This window comes from Mobula hypostoma, chromosome 12, assembly GCF_963921235.1.
Source record: "Mobula hypostoma chromosome 12, sMobHyp1.1, whole genome shotgun sequence".
NCBI lineage: Eukaryota > Metazoa > Chordata > Chondrichthyes > Myliobatiformes > Myliobatidae > Mobula > Mobula hypostoma.
In genome coordinates, this window is record NC_086108.1 from 16,767,225 (window position 1) to 16,779,836 (window position 12,612).

General features: G+C 42.8%; 1 protein-coding gene across 1 annotated transcript in view; it reads right to left on the reverse strand.

The window, feature by feature from the left end:
• Positions 1 to 12,612, reverse strand: part of LOC134354636 (xenotropic and polytropic retrovirus receptor 1 homolog) — a 411,898-nt gene that overhangs the window by 207,512 nt on the left and 191,774 nt on the right. The gene's annotated exons all lie outside the window — the stretch shown is intronic.

Consider the following 12,612-nt stretch of genomic DNA (forward strand, 5'->3'; position numbering starts at 1 on the left):
TCCCTAGCTTTCTCATCAATCTGCTTTTCTATGTTCTATAATACCTTTTCCTACCTTCTTTAATACTTTTCCTTGACAGGAGCTGAGCATTCATCTTCTCTACATGCATATATACTGGATTTTAAACAATTAAACAATTTCTGCTCAGTCATGAGATCCCAAAATCTTAATGCAATATGTACTGCATCATTTCCAGATGCTTTTGTCCAATCAGTTATTTCTTCTTTGTGATCTGAAGACAGCACCTACGAGTATTCTGTTTACCTTAGCACGGCATCATTGCTGAGCCAAATGTCTTCACCCAGTGCCCAAATGTGTCTCTTCCTTTTCACGGGCAGTTCCTCAGAATGGAAGATGATTTATTTCTACTCCAGTTCAGAGGAATGCTGAATGCCTATGTATCAATTCTTTTAACATGTTTTTTTAAACAGGAAAGTGAAATGCATGTTTTTTTATCTATCCACCAAAAATTTCCTGAAATTTGGACAATTTTATCCTTTAAACTTTAAAGGAAGTAGTTCAGAACATTAGAGTCAGAGTTATAGAACACTACAACTCAGAAACAGGCCCTTTGGGGTGGCAACCTTGTCATTTCTTTAGCATTTGTTTTTTTTTGACAAGGCTGAGTTGCTAGCTTGATGTTCAAACCAGCACGGATAGAAAGTGTGCAAGGAGCCGGTTGGGTTCAAACCTGTGACCACTTGCCTTGAAACCCAGTGCGGATGCCACTACGCCACGGTGCTAGACTATTAATCTGCCTAGTCCCAGCAACCTGCATCGGTAGCCCTCCATGCCCCTCCCACTGTAGCATGGGTAATATTACAGGAACACAAATCATAAAAACTCTGGGATAGAAATTTGACGCTGCTAACCAATTCTCCATTCGGTCTGGTACCTCATTGTAAATTAGATTCCTTGGAATGCACATCCGCTATCACCTGAGAAACTCAGTATCCCAAATGGAGCATCCCGAATTCTGCATCTGCTTCATCATACAGAATGCCTACTATCAGTTATAACATCAACTATCTTGTCTCCTTCAAGCTGAAAAGTGCATAGGAAAGGGAATCATGACTGTTTTCCCATTTAAGTCTAAATACTTAAGCTGATTTTAACACAGTTGTTGCCCCCAGCTGAGATCAGTTTAATATATGCAAGCATTATCTTCTACCATATATTCAGTTACCACCAGGAGGAGTCCTACTCTTCTAGCTTTACTTATGGTATCTTTCACTTTGAAGTGCCTCTTGCACTGTATTAGTTTCAACAAAAAAAATTTACTTTTCAAGGGATTGTATTATGTAGTAAATAAATACTCAAATAAGTATATTTGTTGAAGCTACTTTTTGTTGTGCATTTACACAGTGTTTAAACAAAACATTAAGGAAACCTTTAACAGAAATACAAGGGTTTATTATTTGGGCCAATAATATAGGAGTATAACCTGTCATAATGCAAAATTGAAGAAAACTGTGTCCTGTAGTCCATGTTCATAAAACATAGAACATAGAACATTACAGCACATTACAGGCCCTTCAGCCCACAATGTTGTGCTGATCATATAACCTACTCTAGAAACTGCCTAGAATCACCCTATCGCATAGCCCTCTGTTTTTCTAAGCTCCATGTACCTATCTAAGAGTCTCTTAAAAGACCCTATTGTATCTGCCTCCGCCACCATCGCCAGCAGTGTATTCCATACACCCACCACTCTCTATGTGAAAAGCTTACCCCTGACATCTCTTCTGTACCTACTTCCAAGCACCTTAAGACTATGCCCCCTCATGTTAGCCATTTCAGCCCTGGAAAAAAGCCTCTGGCTATCCACACGATCAATGCCTCTCATCATTTTATACACCTCTATCAGGTTACCTCTCATCCTCCGTTGCGCCAAGGAGGAAGGGCCAAGTTCACTCAACATATTCGCATAAGGCACGCTCTCCAATTCAGGCAACATCCTTGCAAATCTCCTCTGCACTCCTTCTACAAACATCTGTATATTATTCACATCTTTCCTGTTGTGAGGTGACCAGAAATGAACACAGTACTCCAAGTGGGGTCTGACCAAGGTCTTGTATAGCTGTAACATTATCTCACAGCTTTTGAACTCAATCTGTCTTCAAATTTGACCTACCAAAATGAACCACTTCACATTTATCTGGGTTAAACTCCACCTGCCCTTCTCAGTTCAGTTCTGCATCCTATTGATGTCCTGCTGTAACCTCTGACAACTCTCCAGACAATCAACACCAACTTCTGTGTCATCAGCAAACCTACTAACCCACCCTCCTACTTCTTCATCTAGGTCATTTATAAAAATCACAAAGAGGGGTCCTAGAACTGATCCCTGCAGAACACCACTGGTCACCAACCTCCATGCAGAATACGACCCATCCACAACAGCGGTCCCCAACCACCGGGCCGCGGACTAGTACCGGGCCGCAAAGCATGTGCTACTGGGCTACAAAGCATGTGTTACCGGGCCGCGAGGAAACAATATGATTTGGCAATATGAGTCAGCTGCACCTTTCCTCATTCCCTGTCACGGCCTCCGTTGAGCTTGAACGCGCGAGGTCATTACCCGCGTGTCATCCATGTCAGCGCGGGAAGAAGATCAACTCCTTAAGCTTGCAAATGATGGCGGGCTGAAAAGTATGTTTGACATAACATCTCTGCCGGCATTCTGGATCAAAGTCAAGGCTAAATATCCTGAGATAGCCATGAAAGCACTGAAAACGTTGCTTCCATTTCTAACATATCTCTGCAATGAATGCAACGAAAACTAAATTGCGGAATAGATTGGACATAAGGAACCCCCTTCGAGTATCGCTGTCTCCCATCACCCCTCAATGGGATTGTCTTGTTTCAGGAAAACAAGCCCAAGGCTCCCACTGATTCAGCGATATTGGTGTGTTGCAATGACTTTATATGTTCATAGGGGAAAATATGTGCTGTGTGTTTAATATCCAAATGTTACTTAAAATGTTATGATGATATTGACTTTTAAGTGACTTATATAACCATATAAAAATTACAGCATGGAAACAGGCTATCTCTGCCCTTCTAGTCCGTGCCAAATGCTACTCTCACCTAGTCCCACCAACCTGCGCTCAGCCCATAACCCTCCATTCCTTTCCTGTCCATACACCTATCCAATTTTTCTTTAAATGATAATATTGAACCTGCCTCTACCACTTCTACTGGAAGTTCGTTCAACACTTACTTCAAGCTCCCCTGTCCTCCCCTGATAATGGACTTATCACTATATTCATGCGAGGAAAATATGCGTTGTATGTTTAATATTAAATTCATTAGATAAACCCTTTTAGAAACAAAATTGAGTGTATTAGCCACTTATCACCTATATTCCGGTCATGATTAACACCCACCCCCCCCCCCACCTGCACAGAATCGCCAAAAATGATTTGTAGAAAAAAATCGGCACGTACACGCATGCACACTAGTGCCCGCGCAAGGCTTTATGGTCATGGTAGTCTTTCTGGGGTAAACACAATGTATTTGACTGCTACTCTTGTCCGTTGGCAACCCTACCACCCCCCCTCCGCCCGCCCGAGTCGGCCGGTCTGCAAAAATATTGTCAAGAATAAACCTGGTCCGCATTGCTAAAAAGGTTGGGGACCCCTGATCTACAACAGCGGTCCCCAACCACTGGGCCGCAGACCGGTACCAGGCCGCAAAGCATGTTCTACTGGTCCATGAGGAAACGATACCAGTCAGCTGCACCTTTCCTCATTCCCTGTCACGCACTGTTGAACTTGAACATAGGGTTGCCAACTGTCCTGTATTTGCCGGGACATCCCGTTTACTGGGCTAAATTGGTTTGTCCCATACGGGACTGCTCTCGTCCTGTATTTCAGCGGTCCCCAACCACTGGGCTGCGGACTGGTACCAGGCTGCAAAGCATGTGTACCGGGAAGTGAGCAAGCGATATGGGTCAGCTGCACCTTTCCTCATTCCCTGTCACGCACTGTTGAACTTGAACATACGGTTGGCAACTGTCCCGTATTTGCTGGGACATTCCGTATATTGGGCTAAATTGGTTTGTCCCATACGGGACCGTCCTTGTCCCGTATTTCCACCACTAAGGTAGAGCGTTCCTATGAAACATTTCGTGCTGAAATGGCATGAGCAAAGAAGCAATTACTATTAATTTATATGGGAAAAACATTTGAACATTCCCAGACCCAAAAAATAAGCTACCAAATCATACCAACTAACATATAAAACCAAAAATAAATAATACTAACATATAGTAAAAACAGGAATGATATGATAAATACACAGCCTATATAAAGTAGAAATCATGTATGTACAGTACAGTCGGGAAGATGAAGGCAAAACTAATTTGTGGGGGGGGGGAAGTCACCACATACGCGCATGTGCACACAGGTGCCCATGCAAGGCTTCATGGTCATGGTAGTCTTTCCTGGGGTAAAGTGTCCCAGGATTTGACTGCTACTTTCGTCCCTTATTTGGGAGTGAGAAAGTTGGCAACCCTAACTGTAAAAGACATGTTGAGGTGAGTTTAACCCTATTTGAACACGCACCCCCCCCCCAAGGTCGGCTGGTCCGCAAGAATATTGTCAATATTGAACCGGTCCACAATGCAAAAAAGGTTGGGGACCCCTGATCTACAAACATCCTTTGTCTTCTGTAAACAAGACAATTCTGGATCCACAAAACAAGATCTCCTTGGATCCTATGCCTCCTTACTTTCTGAAGGAGTCTTGCATGGGGACCCTTATCAAATGCCTTACTGAAATCCATATACACTACATCCACTGCTCTACCTTCATCAATGTGTTTTGTTACATCCTCAAATTATTCAATCAGGTTCATAAGGCAAAATCTTCCCTTGACAAAGCCATGCTGACTATCTCTAATCAGATGCGTCTCTCCAAATGTTCATAGATCCTGCCTCTCAGGATCATTTCCAACAACTTGTCCACCATTGAAGTAAGACTCACTGGTCTATAATTCCTGGGTTATCTCTACTCCCTTTCTTGAACAAGGGAACAACATTTGCAACCCTCCAATGCTCCAGTACTTCTCCCGTCCCTATTGATGATGCAAAGATCATCGCCAGAGGCTCAGCAATCTCCTCCCTCGCTTTCCACAGGAGCCTGGGGTAAATCTCGTCTGATACTGACGACTTATCTAACTTAATGCTTTTCAAATTCTCCAGCACATCCTCTTCCTTAACGTCTATAAGCTCAAGCGTTTCAGTCCATTGTTTCAGTCCACAATAGTCAAGGTCCTTTTCCCTGGTGAATACTGAAGCAAAGTATTCATTAAGTACCTCCGCTACCTCCTCCGACTCTATGCACACATTTCCACTATCGCACCTGATTGGTCCTATTCTCACACAGCTCATCCTCTTGCTCTTCACATACTTGTACGATGCCTTGGGGTTTTCCTTAATCCTGCTCACCAAGGCCTTCTCATGGCCCCTTCTAGCTCACCTAATTTCATTAAACTCCTTCCAGGCAACCTTGTAATTTTCTAGAACTCTATCAGTACCTATTTTCTTCAACCTTTTGTCAACTTTTCTTCTTAACTAGAGTTTCTACATCCTTTGTACACCATGGTTCTTTTACCCTACCATCCTTTCCCTGCCTCAATGGACCATACCTATGCAGAACACCATGTCACATTTCTGCTGTGCATTTCCCTGAGAACATCTGCTCCCAATTTATGCTCCCACATTCCTGCCTAATAGCATCATATTTCCCCCACCCCAAGTAAATGTTTTCCCAAATTGTCTGCTCCTAGCCTTCTCCCACCACAACAATCCTATTATTACTGCACAGTTCTAGAATCTGCCTCCCTATCTGATCCTCGATAACCCTGTTACTAGTGGGTGGGGAGCTTTAAACAACACCCAGTTGAGTTATTGCCCCCTTCCTGTTTCTGACTTCCACTCATACTGACTCAGTAGATAATCCCTCCCTGACTTCCTCCTTTTCTGCAGCCACTATCCCTGATTAGCAATGCCACACCCCCACTTCTTTTGCCTCCCTCCCTGTCCTTCTTGAAACATCTAAAGCCTGGCACACTCAGCAGCCATTCCTGCCCGAGACATCCAAGTCTCTGTAATGGCCATAATGTCATAGTTCCATGTATTCATCCACGCTCTAAGTTCATCCACCTTGTTTATGATACTCCTTGCATTAAAATAGATACATCTCAAACCATCTGGCTGAGTGCATCTTTGCTCTACCATGTGCCTATCCTTCCTCACTAACTCCCTACACGCTGTCTCTACTTGTCCACCAACCACCCCATCCTCTGCCCCTCCACCTTGCTTCCTACCGCTGAAAATCTAGTTTAAACCCTCCCTAATAACATTTGCAGGCCTTACACCAGGAAATTGGTTCCCCTTGGATTCAAGTGCAACCCATCCTTTTTGTACAGATCACACCTGTCCCAGAAGAGGTCCCAATGATTCAGAAATAGTTTGGCAAAAGAATAAATCAAGGAAGGTAGTGCACCCGTGGCTGACAAGAGAAATTAGGGATAGTATCAATTCCAAAGAAGTAGCATACAAATTAGCCAGAGAAAGTGGCTCACCTGAGGACTGGGAGAAATTCAGAGTTCAGCGGAGGAGGACAAAGGGCTTAATTAGGAAGGGGAAAAAAGATTATGAGAGAAAACTGGCAGAGAACATAAAAACGGACTGTAAAAGCTTTTATAGATATGTAAAAAGGAAAAGACTGATAAAGACAAATGTAGGTCCCCTGCAAACAGAAACAGGTGAATTGATTATGGGGAGCAAGGACATGGCAGACCAATTGAATAATTACTTTGGTTCTGTCTTCACTAAGGAGGACATAAATAATCTTCCAGAAATAGTAAGGGACAAAGGGTCCAGTGAGATGGAGGAACTGAGCGAAATACATGTTAGTAGGGAAGTGGTGTTAGGTAAATTGAAGGGATTGAAGGCAGATAAATCCCCAGGGCCAGATGGTCTGCATCCCAGAGTGCTTAAGGAAGTAGCCCAAGAAATAGTGGATGCATTAGTGATAATTTTTCAAAACTCGTTAGATTCTGGACTAGTTCCTGAGGATTGGAGGGTGGCTAATGTAACCCCACTTTTTAAAAAAGGAGGGAGAGAGAAACCGGGGAATTATAGGCCGGTTAGCCTAACGTCGGTGGTGGGGAAACTGCTGGAGTCAGTTATCAAGGATGTGATAACAGCACATTTGGAAAGCGGTGAAATGATTGGACAAAGTCAGCATGCATTTGTGAAAGGAAAATCATGTCTGACGAATCTCATAGAATTTTTTGAGGATGTAACTAGTAGAGTGGATAGGGGAGAACCAGTGGATGTGGTATATTTGGATTTTCAAAAGGCTTTTGACAAGGTCCCACACAGGAGATTAGTGTGCAAACTTAAAGCACACGGTATTGGGGGTAAGGTATTGGTGTGGGTGGAGAATTGGTTAGCAGACAGGAAGCAAAGAGTGGGAATAAACGGGACCTTTTCAGAATGGCAGGCAGTGACTAGTGGGGTACCGCAAGGCTCAGTGCTGGGACCCCAGTTGTTTACAATATATATTAATGACTTGGATGAGGGAATTAAATGCAGCATCTCCAAGTTTGCGGATGACACGAAGCTGGGTGGCAGTGTTAGCAGTGAGGAGGATGCTAAGAGGATGCAGGGTGACTTGGATAGGTTGGGTGAGTGGGCAAACTCATGGCAGATGCAATTTAATGTGGATAAATGTGAAGTTATCCACTTTGGTGGCAAAAATAGGAAAACAGATTATTATCTGAATGGTGGCCGATTAGGAAAAGGGGAGGTGCAACGAGACCTGGGTGTCATTATACACCAGTCATTGAAAGTGGGCATGCAGGTACAGCAGGCGGTGAAAAAGGCGAACGGTATGCTGGCATTTATAGCGAGAGGATTCGAGTACAGGAGCAGGGAGGTACTACTGCAGTTGTACAAGGCCTTGGTGAGACCACACCTGGAGTATTGTGTGCAGTTTTGGTCCCCTAATCTGAGGAAAGACATCTTTGCCATAGAGGGAGTACAAAGAAGGTTCACCAGATTGATTCCTGGGATGGCAGGTCTTTCATATGAAGAAAGACTGGATGAACTGGGCTTGTACTCGTTGGAATTTAGAAGATTGAGGGGGGATCTGATTGAAACGTATAAGATCCTAAAGGGATTGGACAGGCTAGATGCGGGAAGATTGTTCCCGACGTTGGGGAGGTCCAGAACGAGGGGCCACAGTTTGAGGATAGAGGGGAAGCCTTTTAGGACCGAGATTAGGAAAAACTTCTTCACACAGAGAGTGGTGAATCTGTGGAATTCTCTGCCACAGCAAACTGTTGAGGCCAGTTCATTAGCTATGTTTAAAAGGAAGTTAGATATGGCCCTTGTGGCTACAGGGGTCAGGGGGTATGGAGGGAAGGCTGGGTTCTGAGTTGGATGATCAGCCATGATCATAATAAATGGCGGTGCAGGCTCGAAGGGCCGAATGGCCTACTCCTGCACCTATTTTCTATGTTTCTATGTTTCTAAATCTGAATCCCTGCCCCCTGCTCCAATCCTTCAGCCATGCATTTATCCACCATCTCATTCTATTCCTATACTCACTGTCGTGTGGCACAGGCAGCAATCCCAAGATTACTGCCCTTGAGGTCCTGCTTCTTAGCTTCCTTCCTAACTCCCTGTATTCTGCTTTCAGGACCTCCTCCCCTTTTCTCCCTATATCATTGGTATCATTATGTAGCACGACCCTAGTCGCTCACCCTCCATCCAGGATATTGTGGACGCGTTCAGAAACATCACAAACCCTGGCACCTGGGATAGGCAAACTACCATCCGTGTTTCTTTCTAGTGCCCACAAAATAGCTATATGTCCCTCTAACTATAGTGTCCCCTATTAATACTGCCATCCAGTTCCATTCCCTACCCTTCTGAGGCACAGGCCAGACTCCTCAGCTCCACTCCCCGCCCTTCTCCCCGTAAACTTTGATGCCATGTCCAATCAAGAACCTATCAAGCTCTGCCTTAAATACACCCAACGACCTGGCCTCCACAGCTGCCGGTGGTAATAAATTCTGCAAATTCACCACCCCCTGGCTGAAGAAATTACTCCTCATCTCTGTTTTAAATGTGTGTCCCCCTATCCTGAGGCTGTGCCCTCTCGTCCTAGATTCCCCTACCATGGGAAACATCCTTTCCACATCTACTCTGTCTGGGCCTTTCAACATGCGAAAGCTTTCAATGAGATTCCCCCTCATTCCAGTCAGTACAGACCCAGAGCTATCAAACGTTCCTCATATGATAACCCTTTCATTCCCAGAATCATCATTGTGAACCTCTTCTGAACTCTCTCCAATGTCAGCACATCTTTTCTTAGATGAGGAGCCCAAAACTGTTCACAATACAAGGTGAGGCCTCAGCATCACAGCCTTGCTCTTGTATTCTAGACCTCTTGAAATGAATTGCATTTGCCTTCCTCAACATCAATACTACCTGCAAGTTAACTTTTAGGTTGTTCTACACAAGGACTCCCAAGTCCCTTTGCATCTCAAATTTTTGGATTTTCTTTCTGTTTAGAAAATAATCTGCACATTTATTTCTACTACCAAAGTGCATTATCATGCATTTTCCAACATTATATTTCATTTGCCACTCTCACCCATTTTCTAATCTGTCTCAATCCTTCTGCAGCCTACCTCTTTCCTCAACACTATCTCCCCCTCCACCTGTGCTGACTAATCTGTGTTAGTTTGCACAATGACATGATCTACTAAGTATAGTTAATGGCAAGAAAAGACTTGCACATTTAATGATTTTTATGAACCTCAGTGCATCGTGGTTGTGTATCCACATAATCCAAACTCCTATTGAGTAATAAAATAAATAACCAGATCAAGTGAACATCCCCATGACCATGATGCAACCATTAAATTTTGCATCAATAAATGATAGCTTATACTGTAATACTCAACGAGGTATAAGCAGCAGCCACGCTATAGCTAAGTATATTATTTTTTACATAGCTTGATTTACTTATTTATTTTATTTTTTTCTTTCTATATTTTCATGTATTGCATTGTACTACTGCTGCTATGTTAACAAATTTCACGACACATGCTGGTAAAAATAAACCTGATTCTGAACTCACAGGATAATAGAAAGAAGCATGTAGAAAATTATGGAAGGAATTTTTCTGAGTCAGGCAAAGATCCAGAATTGTTAATGGCTGAAGGAATCTGGAAGGCTCCCAGGGATGTACTAAATAATTATTTAGCATTTAAATTCATACTTGAAGACAATACTGTTCACATTTAGTGACAATGTTAATAATTATCAATCAATGTTTTAGATGGAATTACTAACTTTAAAACTGATAGGGCAACCAGGCTAAATGATATCCACATGGGTGTCCTTGGGAACCTCCTTGTCTGAATTATAACAGCTTAATTCAAGGTGGAATAGCTCATAACATTTTTTAATACTTCTTGGGGAAGTTTAAACTAGTTTGTCAGGGAGATGGGAATCAGAGTGATAAGGTAGAGGATAGAACATTTAGTGTGAAGGCAGAGGCAGTGTGTAGATAGACTGTGAGGTATAAGAGGTAGTGGATAGGACATAATTCCAATCAATTGGATGGGTTGAAATTTATCTATTTTAATACATTAAGTATCAGGAACAAGAGTAATGAACTTAGAGCATGGGTCAACATATGAAACTACAACATTTTGGCCATTGCAGAGACTTGGCCGTCACAGGGGAAGGAATGGAGGTAAAAGAGATGTGAGAGTGGCATGCTAATAAGGGACAGTATCACAGCTGCAGAAACAGAGGACTTTGTGGATAGATCATCTACTCAGTCAGTGTGGGTGGAAGTCAGAATGAGGAAGGGAGCAAACACTCTATTGGATATCTTCTATAGACAGCCCCCCCATCAATAGTAGCAGAGAAATGGAGGAGCAAATTGGGAGGCAGATTTTGGAAAGGCGCAAAGTAACAGAGTTGCTGTCATGATTGATTTCAGCTTTTCTAATATTAATTGGCACCTTGCTAGTGAAAAAGTTTAGTTGGGGTAGAATTTGTTAGGTGTGTCCAGGAAAGATACCTGATAAAATATGTAGACAGGCTGACTAGAGAAGAAGCCATACCGGATCAGGTACTTGGCAATGAACCTGGTCAGGTGACAGATCTCTTGGTAGCTGAGCAGGTTGGAGACAGTGACCACAACTCTGTGACCTTTACCATAACCTTGGACAGAGATAGGAGCAGATTGTATGGGAAAGCATTTAATTGGGGGGGTGGAATAGTGAATTATGAAGCCATTAGGCAGGTACTTGGGAGCATAAACTGGGAATACATGTACTCAGGGAAATACACAATGGAAATATAGAGCTTGTTTAGGGACCACTTTCATGGGGTTCTGGATTAGTTTGTTCAATTCAGTCAGGAAAGTATGGTAGGATGAAAGAACTATGGTTGAGATTGACACTAGATAGAACGTCTTGTCAAGAGGAAGAAAGAAGCATACTTAGGGGTTTAGAGAGTAGGATCAGACAGGGCTCTGAAGAGTTATAAGGTAACCAGGAAGGAGCTTAAGAATGGACTTAGGAGAGCTCGAAGGAAACATGAGAAGGCCTGGGTGAGTAGGAGTAAGAAAATCCCCAAAGTGTTCTACACATACGTGAAGAATAGGATGATGACTAGAGTGTAGGATCAATCAGGGATAAAAGAGGAAACGTGTGCTTGGAGTTGGAGGAGGGAGTGAAGGTCATTAATGAATACTTTATTTCGGTATTCACTAGTGAGAAGAATTTTGATGAATATGAAGACTGTAAAATAGGCTGATGTGTTGGAACATGTTGACGTTAGGAAAGAAGATATGCCAAAACTTTTGAAAATCATTAGGATAGATAAGCCCTCGGGGCCAGATAGGATATATCCCATATTACTGTGGGAAATGAGGGAAGAGGTTGCTGTACCTTTGGCAATGATCTTTGTATTCTCACTGGCTACAGGAATAGTACCAGATAATTAGAGAGTGGCAAATAATATTGCTTTGTTTAAGACTGATAACAGGTATAATCATGGAACTATAGACTTGTGATTTTTACATCAGTGGTGGGCAATTTATTGGAAAAGATTCTTTAAGACAGGATTTATGAGCATTTGGAGAAGCCCAATCTGTTTAGGGATAATCAGCATGGCTTTGTGAGGGGCACTTTGTGCCTCATGAGCCTGAATAAAGTTTTTGAGGAAGTCACAAAACAAATTGATGAAGGTAGAGCAGTGGATGTGCTGTATATGGATTTTAGAAAGGTACTTGACAAAGTTCCTCATGACAGGCTCATTCAGAAAGTCAGAAGGAATGGCCTCCAGGCAAACATGGCTGTATGGATTCTATTCTGGGTCCAATTCATTGATGAAGAAGACATGCCAGTGACTCTACTTAATTAGGTATATAGTGAGATTTAGTACATCACCAAAGACTCTTGCAAATTTCTACAGATGTACAGTGGAGAGCATTGTGATTGGTTGCATCACCCCCGATATGGAGGTTCTAATGTGTAGGATTGAAAGACGTTGCAGAGGATTGTAGA